Consider the following 19,217-nt stretch of genomic DNA (forward strand, 5'->3'; position numbering starts at 1 on the left):
AATTTTGCCACGTCAGACCTCAGCCCTTCAGACTTCAGAGGTAATTTCTTTTCTCTTGGATTTGGCAATCCCGTCATTGTCTTTCTGCTCACACACTCCAAACGGATCGCCTTCTTTCTCCAGCCGCTTTCCTTTCAACTTCATCATCACACACGCAAAAAACACACACACACACACTCTCTCTCTCTCTCTCTCGCTCTCTCTCTCTCTCTCTCTCTCCAGATACACACGCGCGCACCAGGAGAGAAGAGATAGATTCCCCTCCAGCTCTCTCCATCCCCTCTAGGCCTACTTCTTTCCTGCTCGTTGAAGCAACTCCCTTCCACTTCTCCACTCACAGTCTCACACGTAGGTCAAGAGCTTTTTCAATGCTTTCATCACTTTACATACCTCTACAGTGTTGCATCCCTTTTGATTCACCGCAGTAGGCCCAGCTCTTGTTCCACGAGCAGCATACATTGTCGAAGAGGACCCTCCTACCCTGCGTGCTTGTGTGTCGTGCATGTATAAATTTGCCATATCTCCTCTATCTGAGAACTCAAACGGTTCAAGCTTTAAGCTGTCCATGAACACACAATTGCCCATCCGATTCGTGCAGCCGCTAAGTAGAAGCGTAAGCTCCATCTTCTCGGTAAGTAACAACTTTCTATGGTCTCAAGTACTCTTCTTCTGTTTGACGCACAAGCTCGTATGTGCTTATTTGTTTGCTTCTGTAGAGAATGCTGGTGAGAAGCTAAGAAGCTGGAACTTTTTTGACGGGTGCCCTCTAGCAGTTTTGAAGCGAATACCAAGGTATTACTTGTCATCTTTGAAGGGGTTTCCCTCAGACCTTTCTTACATTGATGACATTAGCTTAGTTTAAATGTGGAAACTGCAAGGGTGACGGAGCGCCCCCTATCCTTGTTTGCCGCACTCCATGTTTTTCCGGGCATCCAACCCACCCCAGCAGCCCTCATAACTTTGTGTTAAGACTGCTCGATTTATCTCTTGATTTGGCCTATTTTGTTGAAAAATTCAAAAGAATTAGTTGAGCCAAGCAAGTGTGCCTGTTTTGATTAACTTTTGATTATCTAGTTACAAGTCTTGAGATTGGCATCCTGATTCCTCAGGAGTCTCTTAACACCAGGAGTGGAAACATGGTGGAAGCTGCAGAATTTTTGCAATATCAAGGATATGTTTATTGACCCGTTTTCTAAGTGGAAGCACAAGTAGAAGGGCCAATTGTTAAAGTTTTTTAAGAAGAGCGATAGCTATTACTTGTCAAGGAAGGCATTTATTGTCATCGCACTTAGTTGGAAGCTATTTTGCAATACCGTGGCTTATGTCAGTTAGCATTGTTGGTGTATTGCCCTGATACTCTTTGCTTGAGGCGCTTGGAATTGGGTAAGGTATGCACATGCTTTCCTTGAACATGCAACGTGTTAGATGCCTGGTTTGAAAAACAATTGGCTTTTGATGCACATCTTTGTTACCTGCTCATTAGCTGTAAGGCATGCTCGCTTGTGTAACAATTGCATTTATTCTTTGTGTAAATTGAAGTGCTGCCTGCTCATAAAGTGACTTCGAAAATTAGCATACTTAGTTCTTGCTTTCTTTACCAGCAGACTATGATGGAGGTTGTCAGGTTGCTTGGACTTGAAGTCCATAGTGATCACTTTCTCAACAATTCGATTCTTCATTGGGGAGCCTGGTTTTCTCAGTTTCCTTTTTGTGACGGGGGATGCGAAGGAGCCCCCCTTCGCACTCTCGAGGAGTGCACCCTTTCGTATGTTGCATGTGAAGGTCTACAATGTCATGGATGTAGGATCTTTTGGAGTCCTTGTCTCATGTTTTTCATTTCCTTTGGAGTATCCGAGGATTGCTATGCAGTGATGATGGTACATGGAACTTGTATATTGGTTCTTTGAACCTTTTGTTTTTTCTGGCTCAAAGGTAAGACTCCCTTTTATTAGTGGATAACAAGCTGCCGCATGTTCCATAAGCTCATTAATAGTGGACACTTACTGTCACATGCACATCTAACCTATGTACATGTGGACAAGCTAACTCCTACCTCTAGGATTTAGGACAGCCTAGGAAGTGTTCAAGGCCCTTGTGAGCCTGTATGCAGGACATGCATGTCTGTGCACTTTAGTTCAGTTGCATACCCTTTGATTGCACATGAGCATAGCCAGTGTCTGCTACGTGTAGGCATTGGGGAGTGTTTCCATACAATTGCATTAGTACTCAGCCTAGGTATTTATCTGCAGAGGAATCACCTCTTATTAGTAGTTCATCAACTTATTAATAAGTGACATTGTTGCATCAGTTTAGAAATCGTGGGATTTTTAACTGGCATTGCCCTACCAAGCTTTAAGTTCTTATGTAGGGTCACTTCTCAAGCATAAGTCAGTACCCTCAGTACCAATACCAACTCGCAGTACGTCAGTATCTCTCTGGCGTTTTTGCACCAAACCGGCAAGCGTTTTCAGAATTCAGCCCATTGTACCAGATCAGCCAGCGCTTTCAGATTTTCGCATTAGATCAGCTAGCATTTTCAGAATTCAGCCCATCGCCGACAATCGGCAATAGGAGATCAACCCATAGCCTCGTCGCAGTTGCAAATCCTAGCTAGAATTTCTAGCGTGTTGCTTTTTTAGCCCTTAACCTTGTAGATCCAAGCATCTACCGCAAGATCCCATCAGCTCTCAACATCTAGGACCATTGTCTCAAAATTTGTGCAATCTAAAGCAGAATACCTCTCTAGCGATAGAGAGGGGGGCCCTTGGGGGGGGGGTTTGGGACCCCATCTGGTGTTAGTTCTCTCTCTCTCTCTCTCTCTCTCTCTCTATATATATATATATATATATATATATATATATATATATATATATCACTCACAAAACCTTCATTCATAGTATCACTCTCTCTTCTCTTTGCACACCTCTCATGAAGTAAAAGAAACTATCTCATTTAGTAAAAGGAACCTTGAGTACGCATTGAGCACTCATCTTGAGCGTTCACCATCCATCAATCACTTCCGCTGCACATTAACTTGATGTAGAAAGGAAATACTCCTAATGGGCTCCCAATGGTGTGTCTCTCACATTGATCCATCAATCACTTCCGCTGCACATTAACTTGATGTCGAAAGGAAATACTCCTAATGGGCTCCCAATGGTGTGTCTCTCACATTGATCTTCCAAGGAAAAAATCTTGGAAAGGAGATATGTAGGTAAGTGCCTCAAAAGTTTGGATTATAGTCCCCCGTTACTGTCAATGGAAACCATCTTCGAATTACCCTATTCTAATATATTAGTTGCACTTCAAAGGTCGGAGTAAGATATTAGCAAGCATAGAGTGTTTTAAATTTTTCCAAGTCTTTGAAGCCAAGGCTTTATTGATTGTTTCTATGCATGATAGAGTTGATGGTTCATCTTTTGGGTGATTACCTTGATTCTACACCTTGCAGTTTATTGTAGAGGTGAATCTGAGCTTATCCTAGGTTTTATATTTGTTGATAAAGCACTCTTAAATTGCATAGCATTATCTTTAAATATTGAGTTTCTCGGGTTATTCTAGTTTCTTCAGTATAAATTCTATGGTTGAGGAGGTGATGGTGGATATGGAAAATATGGATATTATGGACAAGCTCCATATTATCCATGCCAAGAGAGTTACCAATATTGATTCTTTGGAGATTGATGAAGGTGGCAGTGGAATCGATGGAGATGGGTCTAGAGATAATGGTGGTGTAAGGGGAGCTCCTACCATTTGTGGTCGGAAGGATTCTGTGGAGGAACTGTTTGACTTTGTTACATGCTTGGTGGTTGAAATCTTGGCTTTGCTATATGATTCTCCATTGGTAGAGGTTTGGTTCGTTGCTTTATCTAACTGTCGACAATTGCATTGCTAGGTCAGGGTAGCCATTTGCGGAGACTTGGCTTGTTGCTATCTACATCAGCCAAAGTTATCAAGTGTAATGACCACAACTTGACATAGCAATTGCTGATTGAAGCAAATTTATGAGCTTGCTAGAGGACAAAGGCAAAGGCATGCTTGACAAGGACGACAATACCAATACTCATTTAGCTGCTTCGGTATCCACGAGGTTCGACAACCGCTAATATAAATGTTACTTGATGCTTTGGTTGGCTCAGGAGTTTGAAGCCAAAGACAAAAGTAGAACTCACAAAGAGACTTTGCAAAGGCAAGCTTGACAGAGATAACGATGATAAAGATTTGACAAAGGAGATTGGCATGGCACACTAGTGGCCACGACACCAGATTTCTAGTCATGCTTCAGCCAGAGAGAGGCTTGTGAGTGGCAGAGAGGGGCAAACAGTGCTCCCTATATTTAATTTGGACCCTTGTGTTGGAATTCAAGTTATCGGTGTTTGAACCCGTGAGTCGGAGTTTAAGGCACATGCATTTGGTAGGGAACCAATCAAACGTATCTAAAACACTATAGATGAGTGCACCAATCCATTGTTGTTGGTCGGATTATGGACAAGATGTGTTCCAAAGTTCATTATCTTGGAGTATTTTGGACGTGATGTGTTCACAGTTCACGAATAGGGATTCTTGGAGGTAGTGTATTCTACAATTCAATTTTCTAACAGGCAACCGATGCTCATGATGGCATTTCTTTTAAGGTATGAAGTTAAGGGTAGCAAATCCGAGGTGTATCCAGTGGAAAGGATCCTCTGGTGGGGTGTCTGTGGTAGCTTCTTCATTGACTTGGTCTCACCGTTTATGTCCACTATGAGTTGCAAAGAGGGTGTTAAATTTATGGCATCTCAAGTGAAGTGCCCATCAGTTTATTCATTGCCAAGGTTGGTTGGTTCAAGAGACTCTCTCTCTCTCTCATCTATCGCAACGGATACGATGTGCTATTGGTCAGATACGCACATCCTCACATTAGCTAGAGATCGAGACAGACAGATTTAGAGGAGTACCCGTTGAGTCCAGGATTTGTCAGGTGTGCCAGATAGAGCCAGAGGCAGAGCTACATTACATATGTCACTACCCAGTATACTATGAGATACGAGGCCGCTTTCACTGTCTATTCAGAGAGGGTTTTGGGCCACTTTCTAGAGTCATGAGATACCAGGATTAGACATGCCTGGGATTATTCTTACTAGAGATTCGCAAACACAGAGAGGACCTCTTGAAGAGGGGCACAATGAGAGAGATCCAGCAACAGCGGAAGATTACAGATTTCTTTCAGCCATAGACAGAGGAGTCCGAGCAACCCGAACAACATAACAACACCAAAGGCATACTGCTTGATCGGGCGATAGAGTTGGGGCGATCCCATCGCTCACGGATGAGCGGGCCCTCTCGACATTGACGTAGACTGCGACAGAGGATCGATACCAAATTGGCACGACATAGGAGTCGTCCTGACAGAGTGCCTACCTTGGAGGACATTGAATCTATATAGCCTTTTGAATACTGATGTATATGTGTATATCATGCCTCGACTGTCAGAGAGCTCCATTGTATCAGCTCACCCTTTGTATTCCCCTTGTATCAGCTTTCACCCCACCCCTACCCACTATTCTCTTTTCAGTCTCTTTGTACTTTTTGTACCCAGACCTGGTATTAGATTCACCACATGTAACCTTTTGGTCTCATAGGTCATTTTGGCCTTTTGAAGACGTTAATATTACATTTTATTTCATTTCATCTCTCTCTCTCTCTCTCTCTCTCTCTCTCTCTCTCTCTCTCTCTCTCGTGCTTTTTGCCCTTGGTCTCTACGCTTCCGCATCGTCAACTTTGATGGTTTGAAACTCACTTCAGGCAAACTTACAAACTACCAATCTCTTGTCTGTTGTGCAAAAAGTTGAGTACCCTTCTTAAAGGACATGAGTAGCTCAAAAAATCACTAAAAGAAACATTCAAAAAGAAAATTTGGCCATGAGAAAGCCCTCTTTTTTCTTTTTTTTTTGCCCCGGGGGGGGGGCTGGGGTGGGGGTAGGGGTTTTCAAATTTAAAAGCCCTCTAAAACTATGAAAAATACAAACTTCGCGATGATGGTTTGCCACAGACAATGCGAGATCGCTGTGGTTGGTAGGGGCCTTTTTGTGCCAGTCCGTAGAAATGAATTTTGTTCAGCTCCCTTGGGCGATTTGTTTATGATCCATCCCTGCTTTGTTTGGTGCTGATTGAAGTCGTCCTGCTACCCTTACAAGGATGGCTTCTCGGACATATGACGATGCCATAAATTAGCACCTAGTGCTATCGAAGAGCATCACCCTCTATAGTAGATTGAACGCGTTGACCACTCCATGCATGATGCATAACCACCTCAAGGCTGACTGACTGTCTTGTGAAGTAGAAGCTCGTAGGACATGATTGACACGTCTCTCTCTTTAATGACGAGGACCTAGCAGAGCAATGGCCGATTGAATTTCCACCCAACCACTCCTCTTATAATAGGAGAGCCCTTGGCCACTCTCTTTAGGACCCCTTTCCAAGCCGACCTTGTTTTAGGTTTGGCTTTGCCTCGTAAGTCCTGACCGAGGGCTATCCCATAGGACCTTTGTCCTCACAGCAAGGCACGTGGTAGTAGGTGCAACATTAGCCGAGTGCCTACAGGAAACGATTCTGCTAGACCCAACTAAGTAGTGGGCTAGATTTGATTAGGCTTGGAGACCAGATGCTCGCCCAAGAAGCTTTTGATTAGCGCAACCATGTAGTGGGCGAATGTGAATGTTCTATTGGTGTAGGAGCACAAACTTTGCATGGCCCATAGTAGTTGGTGTGAGAAGATCCTTCTAGGTGCATCGTTCACTTGTTGGGAGCATGCAGTTGGTTCAATGCATTGGAGTGGAGAACTATGTATTTCTGTAGCACCTCGATGAAGGTCTTACATTCGTGATCAGATTAGAGCTCTTTTGGTCTCGTAAGTTCTTTTTTGTAGTATTGGGATTTGATATGTATGCTGCTATGGCCGGGTTTGCAACACACATTAACAATTGAAAAAGCACTAAAACTCAAATCTTTTATCTTGGTAGGATCCAAACTTCTTGTTTGCCTTTTCAATTCTATCTCTCAACACTTTCGAAAGGTCAACTTAAGCAGTCTTCGCTCTCTTAAGAGTGTTACTTAGAAGAGGATCACTTAATCTTTTGCTCACTAAGCTTTGACAAGTGTCTAATCGCTACTATAGTTTTCCAATCAAATAGGCATCGAAAATGGTTTATGCACAAACTTAGGTTTTCTCTCAATTCCATTTACTATTTTGGTCTATCAATTATATACACTCTCTTTATTTTATCTAGGGCTAGCTCTGTGGGTATTCACAAATTACAATTATATGCTAAGAGGGATCCCAAATTGCGATTTCTGGGGTGCTACGTACCATTGTCCTTTGATTCCACAAGCCTCTAGCCGTGGGTATACTTTTTGACTTTTTCTATACCATGGAGCCTTGAAATGATACATCCAATGAGCTATCAGCCATTTTACATATGTGTTTTGGACCTTTGCGTCTTTTGAGACTTTATCAACTCAATAGCTATTTCTCTTGTGAGTATCTTATCTTACCAAGTATACAAAAAGCATCGTTTCAAGGTTTTCAAGTTGCACAACTAAAACACATCACTATGGAGTAGCCTAAGAATCACAATTTTTGGGGTGCTTCATAGTGGCATAATTTCTCTCACCAATAGGTTGTCCCTACCTTTATTAAGCTCTTGGGATGGGTCTCTGCAAATTGTTTCTATCGTAAAACCCCAAATCAAGTGACTTGTCAATTTACATAGTCAAGGTTGCATAAATTCTGTGAATTTATCGATCAAGACGTTAAATTCGATTTGTATCTCATTGGTCATCCAATACTAATGTGCTTGTTGTCTTTACTTCAATTGCTTGCAGCTTGGCGTCTAAATGTTGCAAGAAAATTGTGACTTTTAAATTTAAAGTTTGTCTGTTGTAAAAGTGTGACAATTGTATTATGTTTATAAGAATTTATGATTAGCAAACGTGCATTACACACACATACAAAGTCACAAAGTGTCACAAGATGGGCACCACGTGCCAATAGAAAAGAATAGACTGAACAGACTTTTAGCACTTCAATAACAACTGAACTGAGAGAGAGAGTGAGAGACGACACGCGACGCGGAGTGGCGGAATTCCACCCCAGAGAGTATTGGCCCCAAACCTTGGCGTCCCTTTCGGTATTTCTTTATATTGCATCAACACAGTACAAGCCGGTACTCCAGACTTTGCACCTTCTCCAGGAAGCATGCCAGAGAATGAGCCCTAGCCTCACATTTTAAGAGTCCTTGGCCTAAAAAGCAGTTACAATGAAAAGCCTTCAAAACTCAAAAGCTTCTAATGCCAAAAGTTGCCAACGTAAATCACGGAAATCGGTACAGCCTGCCACGCCATCAACCAACGCAAAACGCGGAAATCCGTACAGCCTGCCACGTCATCAGCCAATGTAATTTTCGGAAATCTGCCAGCTTTCCTATGTGTGTGGGTCCTGCTTTATTTTAATCCTTTATGTCACTTGGGGCCCCATCGGACAGGGTCCCCATAAGTTGGTAGGACTTCTTCTTCTGTTACTTGTTCTTCTTAGGGTTTAGGCCCCTCGGCCGACATCTGCAAGTTGGCTCCATTCTTTTAGGGCTTTGACATGTTAGCAGTTTGTTACATCTCCCCTTCTTGAAAGAGAGTAATTGCCCGGGATTACAGCATATCTGCAAAACAACTCAAGTTAGTTCAAAAATTTCCGAGGGTCAATCTGAGGGACAATCAATTTGCTCTTTTTGTTAAGGAGTTAGCTTCTCCTTTCGGCTCTTTTGATCAAGGAGTTAGCTTCTCCTTTCGTCCAGATCGGAACTCTTGATATCTAGCGTAGTAAAATTAGCCATCACACCTAGACCGTACTGATCTTCCACGGGTGTCTTGATGCACTAAAATTACATACCCACGCAATCTCATCCAATTAGGAATATTCAGTAATTGGCACATCACAATGCAACACAAATGCTTACATATGCATGTTACAAGACATAGAAACATAAAGCCGTCGATGAACACTCCTCCCGCATAACCTAACAAGGTCCGCGCCGGGAGATATTCAACAACTCCCTCATCACTCCTCCCGCATAACCTAAAAAGGTCCGGGCCGGGAGATATAGAGGCCTATTAGACCGCAGCCTGCGTCGTTTGGAGGTGCTGAGAGTAACCACTGCTCAGACTTCTTAATATTTTTCCCGCATAACCATCCAAGTCCGGGCCGGGAGTCACAACAACAACTATTTTACAAGCACACAACCAAACGCTCCCCAGGCATCGGCCTGCATCGTTCGGAGGTTTTCAAACATAGAACGAAACGCTCCCCAGGCAACGGCCTGCGTCGTTCCGAGGTTCAAACAATACCAAAACCGTATTTCTCACTTCTCCACCCGGGAGTAAAATCACCAATGATTGAAACTAGTATCAAACCAGAGTCAAACAATTCAAGTCGGCACCAAGACAGGTTCAAAACAGATACCATCTATTTCAAACAAATTCCAAACAGGATCACCAAACAAGTTCTCAAACAGAAAAACTTACAAAGCAATCTCGACATCAGCCGAGCGCGAAAAGTCGATTGACTTTCCATCTTGAAACTTGCACCAAAAAAATTGCGGTTAGGTTCCTTCCATACGGTCATAGCCGACGACAGCATGGTCCATCAGCTCTTGGACAGACGGCGTTTCTTTGGCGGCGATGGTAGTCCCAAGATAGCAATCGCACTGGACCTCCAAGGTCATCTGCTCGTGAAGAGACATCTACTGAGAGATGTCGAGAAATTTCAAGTTATAATCTGCTAGGGTTTCCATGGCAAGCATTTCAGGATACCCCACTCTGCCAGAAGTTGCACTCCGAAGGAAGATGCCAGAAACCATATAACTTCGGGCAAAATTTTTCTTGAAAGCTTGCCAAGTCCTTGGAGTGTGCTGCTTGGTAGCTGTAGACATCAACATCTGCATGACACTGCTTTTGAGAAAAATAGTGACTTGAAACAAATCTTGGATCCTTCTCTTGCAAGTGATCTTAATGGCTTATGCCCTGTAAGACATAAGCGGTGAAGACGGGAGCATGCCCGATGCGCGATGTGGTAAGGGTGGGAGTGGCCAAAATTTCCAATGAACAGTGCGATCTTGCTCTGTCTGCTCTTTGGTAGGACCGGTATGCTTTCAGAAAAGCACACGCTTGATGCTCTGATACCATTGTCACAAGACGGACACCACGTGCCAATAGAAAACAACCGATTGAATAGACTTTTAGCACTCCAATAGCAACTAAACTGAGAGAGAGAGAGAGACGACACGACGCGGAGTGGCGGAATTTCATCCCGGAGAGTATTGGCCCCAAACCTTGGCGTCCCTTTTGGTATTTCTTTATATTGTATCAACACAGTACAAGCCGGTACTCCAGACCTGCATCTTCTCCAGGGAGCATGCCAGAGAATGAGCCCTAGCCTCATATTTAAAGGCCCTTGGCTTGAAAAGCAGTTACAGTGAAAAGCCTTCAAAACTCAAAAGCTTCAGGTCCCAGAAGCAATGCCAAAAGGTGCCAGCGTAAATCACAGAAATCCGTACAGCTTGCCATGTCATCAACCAGCGCAAAACGCGGAAATCCGTACAGTTGCCACGTCATCAACATGCGTAATTTTCGAAAATTTGCCAGCTTTTCTTGTGTGTGTGGGTCTTGCTTTATTTTAATCCTTTATGTCACTTGGGGCTCCATCGGACGGGGTCCCCATAAGTTGGTTGGACTTCTTCTTCTGTTACTTGTTCTTCTTAGGGTTTAGGCCCCTCGGCTAACATCTGCAAGTTGGCTCCATTTTCCAGGGCTTTGACATGTCAGCAGTTTGTTACACAAAGATACACACATACATGATAAATATTAATCGTGCTCAATACTTAATGTATTTTATAAGTCAAAGTTGTTATTTAGCACCGTCTTTTTTGTGTACCCCCAAAATCTGGCAATTTTCAGTTTAGGTCTTTGAGGTTGGCATGAGGTTAAATCACATGAGATGAATGCACTCGGGAAAAATTTGTTGTCTCAATGGATGTGAAGTTGTCCATATTTTATGGAATACTCAATTTTCTATTGTAAAGTTTTGCTCAGAATTGAGTTTTTAGATAGTTTATTGATGTTTTTTGAGCTGAAGTCCAAGCATTTGTGGTAGTATAGACCTTGGGACACTTGCGTATTCTCGATTTTTCAGCTTCACAATTGTCGATTGTTGTTACAAGGTAAAGGGAACACAACCAAGACAAAACAAACTCTGTACATGCGTGCCCTTATGTTCAATTTTTATGGTTCATATGGTATGTGCCTTTGATTGTAAGCCAGTTTGGCAAGCTATGGTTAGAGTTTGCACTACTGGACAGTCTACTTTTTCAGTACAAAACAAAGTCTAATTTATTAAAGTGATACATCAATGGTGGTACAAATGAATTTGGATTTTAAGAACTCTTCAAATCGTTGCTATCGTCATTGCCCCATAGTAGTTGATACCATAAGCAAAAACAAGCAACATAGCAACTAAAGTGTCCAAAAGAAGCTACATGGTCTCTGCCTGGACCCTATTAGCCCCAAAAGCCTTGTATTTGTACTTGGCTTCTACCTCGATGATAAGATGGGTAAGTGTATACTCTAGATTCCTCTAGAGAATCTTTCACACATTCAACAAGGAAAGAAGTAAAGATTTGTGGAAGTGTAAAGTTTAGATCTTCACCATTTCAATTCCGCTGCACTTGACATTGGTATCAAAGCTTTGTGATTTTGCACTAATCCGCTATTCTTTTCTCTCTAGTGTTTAAGTGTGTGTTGTAGTGTTGTGCCCTTCTCTCGTTCAGGGAACTACACGATCTACCATTGCACGTAGGATTGTGCACCTTGACTTTTGAGTGTAGAAAATGCAAACATTGTATTTTGGGGGTTACAGGTAACAATTGTGGTGCACCTGCGAGAGGGTAGTGGACTTGGTATGCGCGCTCGACCACCTCAACTTAAAGAAATCCTATCATGGATATTTGTAGTCATAAATTCTTTTACATGACATATCACACCATTGAAGACATGCATTGGAAACATGAAGATGTTGATTGCGAGTATCAAAATTTGTTAGCGGCCTATGATGACAAAGGAAGGCGCCATCCAAATCAGCCTATTAGCTTTGTAGTCTTGGCATTGTTTGCACAACTATCTCTCCCATGTGCTTGGAGAATTCCATCATTCCAAGAGAGGCATTGCATCGTCATCGACTTGTACACATCTTTGGCAGCACATCAGGTCACACCATCTGCATCTTCTAAGCAATCGGTAGCCCATCAATCCGGAGCCAAAAGGTTCCAATATGAGGCAACCACTGCAGAGTTCATAGGCCTCGTGAGCCTACATTCGTAGCCACATCTGTTGCAAAGATGAGGATTCATTTAGAGCTTTCATCGTGCAGCAATCTAGTCGAAGCCCCAACAAGAGCCTCTATGTTTGAGGAGTTGTTTGGTGCTTTCATGGGACATCATACAGAGGACTTGCCATGGTTCTTGGGCATTCCAAAAGACATATCGATCTTCATCTTCCATTCGGGGTTGCTCTTGCCAATCTTCCCACGAAGGCGTAGCATAGGCTGGCCGGTAACCTTCGTGGACATCAATGTTTGCATATTCAGCCATTTGCTCTACGGGCATCCGTCCGATTTGCATTTTGGTTGACACCATCCGGGTTGGGACAGCAAAGGTTGGCCGGTAACCAACAAGGGAATCTTGATCAAGGAGGTAGTTCAATGTTTGCCAGTAAATGTATCATCACCATCCCTGTCTTTGGGACATTTCCACATCACCCGGGGAAGCCTCTCTCTCAAAAGTAGTCGTGGAGGACATCATCTAGAAGGCTATTCATTCGAGATCATCTTATGGCCTGCATGGAGTTAGGTAGTGTTTGGGATGGTTGGTGTGTGTGCGTGTGTATGTGTGCTCAAGGATGTTTGTGTGTGTGTGGAGACATAGCTTACACAATTAGAGAGAGAGAGAGAGAGAGAGAGAGAGAGAGAGAGAGAGAGAGAGAGAGAGAGAGAGAGTACTCGTGATTTTGACTCAAAAGGTATTATGTTAAAGTACACACCATAACATAAAATATGTACATAGAGGGCTTTATTTATAAGCATAGAGTAGATATCCGGCTGGAGCTCCTCATCTTTTTGGCTTACACATAGCCATACTAGAGAACCTTACAACACATAGGTCAGATGCCATATAGTAAGCTATACAAGTGTAGAGGTGTTTCACATGGTTACAGAAGGACATGCCTATCCCAACAATCCTCCCCTTAGGCATGGACTATACTGAATCAAGCTGGATCGAGACCTAAAGCCACACAGGCTAATAGTCACACAGACCAAGGTAGTCACGCAGACTGAGTGGTCTCGTCATATGGTGTCACACAGACTAAAGAATCCTCCCCTTAAACAAAGAAGGTGGAAGACCATCCATATCTACAGTACATCAGTATACTCGTAAAAGTAGTTGGGGGCGATACACACATGGAGACAATTCTTGAGTTGAATCTTCATCCTCTTCCTCTGCAAGATTGACTGTAGCTTTGTCTTTGTTGTTGCTTCCTTGGCATTTTGATGGTGGATGACCTTTGATGCCACAGTTGCTACAATACTTGTTCTTGTAGCAGTTCCTTGGAGAAGTGTCCAGGCTTGCCACTCATAACACTTCTTGTTATTTAATCTAGGTGATGATGATGATGCCCTAGATGACAGTGATGATGATGCAACATAAGCTCCTCCCACTGATTCAAATTTGTCAGATTTCTTCTTATTTTTCTTTTCTTCTTCATTGATTGCCCCTGTGACATATTGTAGAGAAGGTATGGGTTCCTTTTGCTCTAAGACTGTGACTATGTTGTCAAAACTTTCAGGTAGAGCACTTAGGAGCACAGCGACTTGATCTTCTTTTGGGACTTAGCACTAAATGTAAGTGAGCTACGTGATTATGCTCATTAGTCTGTTAACGAGGCTTAAAACATCCTCCCCTTGAAGCATAGTAAGTTTGTAAAGTTTTTTCTTTAAGCTAATCTTACTTTACTTTTGTTTAGCACCAAAATTATGTTCCAGAATATCCCATGCGTGGATTACAGTGGTGTAGCTATCTGTAAAGTGCACATAATTATCGTGGAGTGATGTGATAATTATGCTAAGAGCTTGTTCATCTTTAGCTTGTGCTTGTGGGATTTGGGCCCTAGTGAGAGTGCCTTCAACAGAAGTGGATGGTTCGCTTACTCTCGGTTTTACAACAGACCATAGTTGTTTTTTCATAAGGTATCCTTGCAGCTTGGTTTGCCAGGTGTGGAAGCCTTCGCCATTAAATTTCTCAATTCCCTTTTCTCCCATAGTGCCAATAGAGGGGTCTTAACGCTTGACGCTTTGTCAAGGTCAGTGTATGCCTCTTTACAATAGATGGCGTGAGTGCAAAATTAAAACAATGCCCTGATCATGAAGTCACTCTTCACAGAATTTTGATAATTATTCTACCTTGAGAGAATAAAAAAAAAAACTACGGTTGCTTTGCATTGCTTCGTGTGAAGATTCGAATTTCTTCGCCTTCGTGTGTAGATTTGATTTGCTCCGTCTTGCTTCGCATGAAGAGCTACCGTGTGTGTAAAATTTTGAAGGGCCGGTTTGCTTGGTGTGGACGGGTGCCCTGTGAGCCTTGAAGGGATTGAATTTGAATTCTCTCACTTTGATAATGAGGCCGTCTTCACTTGTGTGAATGGCCACCTTGTGAGCTCAAAAGGTGAGTGAAAACGAAGAACAAAAAAACGAGCCAAGCTGAGAGATGGCGAATGTCAGAAAATCTAATATCTAACCAACCCAAATGATTTTCTCATATTAAATTGATCACTTAATGTGGGAGAATAAACGAGAACAAGTGTTAAGATATAGATATGTGCTTATAGATCTATCTCAACACGGGGCCAATGGTAAAGGGGCCCAAATGAGAGATGGTCTATCAAAGAGCAAGGCTAACCAATGGAGCATAAGACCTTAGGGTTAGCTTCATTGAAGACCTCCAATAATGTGTGTAAAAGTCCTTTGACCTTAGGTAAGCTAGGGCTGAGCTTGAGGCGGGAACCCGGCCCAAGCTCGAGGTGCTTGTCGTGCTTGAGGTGCTTGTCGTGCTTGTCATGCTTGAGGTGCTTGATTAAGGTGCTTGAGGTGCTTGACCTGCTACATGCTTGAGGTGCTTGACTTGCTACTTGATTAAGGTGCTCGAGGTGCTTTGACATGCTTGCCTGAGATGCATGTGGGAACACCCCTAGTTCAAGTGCATTGTCATGCTTGATGACTAAGGTGCTTGAACACCAAAAGTCAAAAGTATCCCTACAAGAGGGGGGGCGAGCCCTTTTCCTAGGGGATAGAGAGAGAACACACACTCACACACACAAGGAAGGCCCAAGCTTGAAGAGGCAGCAGGGACACATGTCAGGCCCCTAACTATGTTACCTTCATGAGATGCCTGAAGCCTATTGGTTGGCCACCCAAGGGGTCCAATAGTAATTTAGGAGATTTAATTAATCGATTTAGCATTTATCTAGCCCTCTCTCAAAGGGGAAAGGGGGACACTTGTCTCAAGGCTACCCCTACTGCTTGTAATGCCTCCTGCTTATGATTGGCTAGGCCTGGAGGGGTCCAATGAGCTTCAAGCATGAGCTACAAGGGGGGGTCGACCCAAGCAAGCCTAGGGGGTTGCTTAGGGGGTATACTCACCCACACACACTCACAAACACTTTCATTGTGTGCTATGCAAAGTGCAAGAGGTTCCTCTCCAAGCAAGTAGAGGTTGAGATCTTACACCAACACTCTTGGCTATGGAGTGCAAATCCAACCAAGAGCCATGCTTCAATGCTTAAGCTTTCCATCTCCTTCTTCTTCATTACTATGCTATTATGTATGCTAGCAACAAGAGTTATGATAAGTGAGGAACTAATTCTTTCTCCTACGAAATGTTTCTTCTTCCTCTTCCTTACCCTCATTCCCTGCTAGCTCTCTCCACCTTCGAAGGTGTTTGAGGTCTTGGGACTGAGGCTTGGGATAGCTAAAGCTTTTTTAAGTTTATGTTATGTTTGTGATGCATGAAGCTTTCCATCTTCATTGCATCACCTAGGTCACAAGGAACATAAATACTGTATTGTTACAAGTCTCTCTTAATGGGAGAAATCATAATACAAATGCCTATTGGAGGGGGGACCGGCTCCACATAAATCCGGTCCTCAACTCTTGTCATGTTCTCTAAATTCTCTCTCTTGCAAAAGTATTGTTCATGCCAAGTTAACTAATTGGTATGATTATGTTGCTATCTTCAATTATGTTCACCCGTTATGCTCACAAAGTTATTTCTCAAAAGTACTCTCATTAATTTCCGCTACTCTCAAGTTAAATAGGCCAATTCCATGACATTGGTATCAGAGCATTTGGTTTCTCTTTTCTTGCTTAAGAAGAGAGGTCCTTAAGTAGGCTATAAATGGTTGATGTTGTTAATTATAATAGGGTAAGTGGAACTCGGATCTATTATCGGTTTTGTTGAGCCTACTATGTGGGGGATGGTGCACACCTCGGGAGCTTTGGACTTAATAATGGAGTCTTTTTAGACTTGCCTACGGCTTTACCATTATTGAGCCATAAGAAGTCCGAAAGGAGCTAGCCCTTGGCAACTCTGCTATGTTAGACCTACTCCTCTACTCTCTATAATTAACCACTTCGAGCCGTGGGTGTAGATACTTAAGAGCCGATTTTCAAAGGCTAAGAGGAGTGGCAACTAAGGTTTTGAATTGCCAAAGCATATACTAAGTACATACATAAATTTTGTTAACATGGCTGACAATAATCAAGAGAGTAGAATGAACATTGATAGCTTTGATTTTGCACATGAAGGTGCTAATGATGATGCTCCCATGTTTGTGAATTATCTCGTCACTAGGTTGCAGCAAGCTATGGGCAACCCTGCTTTGCAAGCCGAAGTTACTGAACAACTTCGTGCTTATGGAATTTCCCTTCCTCTCCAAGAGGAGAGAGAGCTTAGGAGGCCTCTTGAAGAGACCCCCAAAAGAAGACTCTCTCCCATCCGAGAGGAGGAATCCAAAGAGCAAGAAAGCAAGGAAAGTTTAAGTTCCTCTGAAGATGTGGCTCCACGAAGACGGCGGTCTAGACGATCGCCTACTCCTCCCAAGAGGAAAAGATCAACACATAGTCCTTCTCCTCATCACTCTGAAAGGCAAGAGAGGAAACAAAGGAAGAAAAGGGTTAGGAAGAGGTCACCCTCTTCTCCTTCTTCTTCACCTTCCTCCTCTTCCGATGAAAGTTATGGCTATTCTCCTAGAGAATACAAGAGAGGAGGACATCGCAAATCATTTCCTGCATGGCGAAGGTCACAAAAGCTAAAGAAGTTCAAGGAGGGAGGAAAGAGGGTGGCACGTTCGGTGCTACCGATAAAGTGTTAGCCTTCATCCAGCAATTTGATGCGGCGTCCTCCAAGCTACGCCATGTAGCTATGCACTTCCAAAAATCAGCTCGTCAGTCGCCTTCGTGGAAATGGTGAAGCCCCAAAGACATGGAAAACTCTACGAGTTTCCATCATGAAGCAATTCCTTGTAAGCGATGCAAAGGACAAAGTGCTTACCGAATGGCGTAGCTTGAAGCTCCTCTCCCATGAGTCTATCCACAAATATGTAGACAAGTTTTGGGATTTACATCTCAAGGCTACCGTCTTTCAAAAGATAGACTTTGCCGAGCAAAGGCAGCAATTCTGTGCGGGATTATCTGAAGAGATGGCCGAATACATCAACTCTCAACGGCCTGGTACTATTAGCGAAGTAATCCATCACACCATGGTTGCTTCACGCATCAATTTCCATCAAGGGGCTAGACGTAATGTCAAGCCCATGGAAAATAAAGATAAAAATGATGCAAAGGGAAAAACCAATGTTCAAAATACTTCCCAAGCCAATTCCAACAACAATAACAATCGGTCCAAGGAGAAGGGAGTTTATAAAGGTAAAAACAAACTCTCCTGAAGAGCTTGAAGCTTTTCGCAAGGACCATAAGTGTTTTAAGTGTGGGGAGCAAGGACATGGCTATCGTTCTTGCCCCAAGAAGAATGCTCGCAATGAGGCTCCTAGGGCTTCTACCATCGAAGCTCCAAAAGGGGATGCTCATTGCAAAGGATCATCACTTTCCTATGCTTGGGGAAAGGTAAGAGAGCATGATGCCTTTATCTTGTTTGATCCTGGCTCTACTCTCAACTTCATATCAATAGAGTTGGCCACCAAGTTGGGCATTCAAGCATTTGAGATGGGAGATATAGTAGTGGCTGATGCAGCTTTCAAGGGACAACAAGCCTCCGTTACTCCCTTGATTGGGAAGTTGAGGCTTCATGTCCAAAGCTATGTCGACAAAGAAGACTTCTTCATCTCTCCTCTCCAACATGAGGATGTTATCCTAGGGGCACCATGGTTTGATCGCATGGCTGCCAACATGAAGTTCCCTGAAAGGAAAATCTACTTCACCTACAAGGAAAAGAACATGTATATAGATGCTAGTGAGCGTGGTCGCACTATTTCACTTGTAAATCCTCTTGCTTTTGATAAGTCAATGAAGAGCTCAGTTTCTGCGTACATGATTTTTGTCAAAGAGTCTCTAAAAGATACTAATGTTTCATCAAATGTAAATAATGGGAATCAAGAAGAGTTAGACTTGTCTAATTTTCTAAAAGGATTCCAAGATGTGTTTATCGATGATATCCCTATGGACTTACCTCCAAAACGAGGGGATGATGACCATCGCATTGAGCTACTTCCTGGAAGCTCACCACCTAACAAGCCTCCTTATCGAGTCTCACAAGCTCAACAAGAGGAGATCATGAGGCAAGTACAAGAACTGGTAGACAAAGGGATGGTGAGGCCTAGTTCCTCTCCCTTTTGTTCTCTAGTCCTTTTAGTGCAAAAGAAAGATGGTACATATCGTATGTGTGTTGACTATCGAGCACTAAACCATATCACTATCAAAAACAGATTTCCCGTACCTCGGGTAGAAGATCTGTTTGATAAGCTACAAGGCTCTACCTACTTTAGTAGGATTGACCTTAAGAGTGGCTATCATCAAATAAGGATAGTGGATGAAGATATCTTAAAGACCGCGTTTCGCACAACGTTTG

The 19,217-nt window shown here is 43.0% G+C and overlaps 1 protein-coding gene across 5 annotated transcripts in view; it reads left to right on the plus strand.

The window, feature by feature from the left end:
- Positions 1 to 207: 207 nt before the first annotated feature.
- LOC147445267 (uncharacterized) overlaps positions 208 to 19,217 on the plus strand; it is a 30,715-nt gene continuing 11,705 nt past the window's right edge. Inside the window, exons 1-3 of one of the 5 annotated variants that reach the window (XM_086524823.1) lie at positions 208 to 631; positions 717 to 792; positions 1,110 to 1,388. The gene's annotated coding sequence lies outside the window, so the exon portion shown is untranslated. Of the gene's footprint in view, positions 632 to 716; positions 793 to 1,109; positions 1,389 to 13,926; positions 13,982 to 19,217 lie in introns of all 5 variants that reach the window. The other 4 variants (XM_086524824.1, XM_086524825.1, XM_086524826.1 and 1 more) reach the window with 4 other exon arrangements.

The sequence above is a fragment of the Adiantum capillus-veneris genome, chromosome 12 (genome assembly GCF_014529385.1).
Source record: "Adiantum capillus-veneris isolate H3 chromosome 12, ASM1452938v2, whole genome shotgun sequence".
Classification (NCBI taxonomy): Eukaryota; Viridiplantae; Streptophyta; class Polypodiopsida; order Polypodiales; family Pteridaceae; genus Adiantum; species Adiantum capillus-veneris.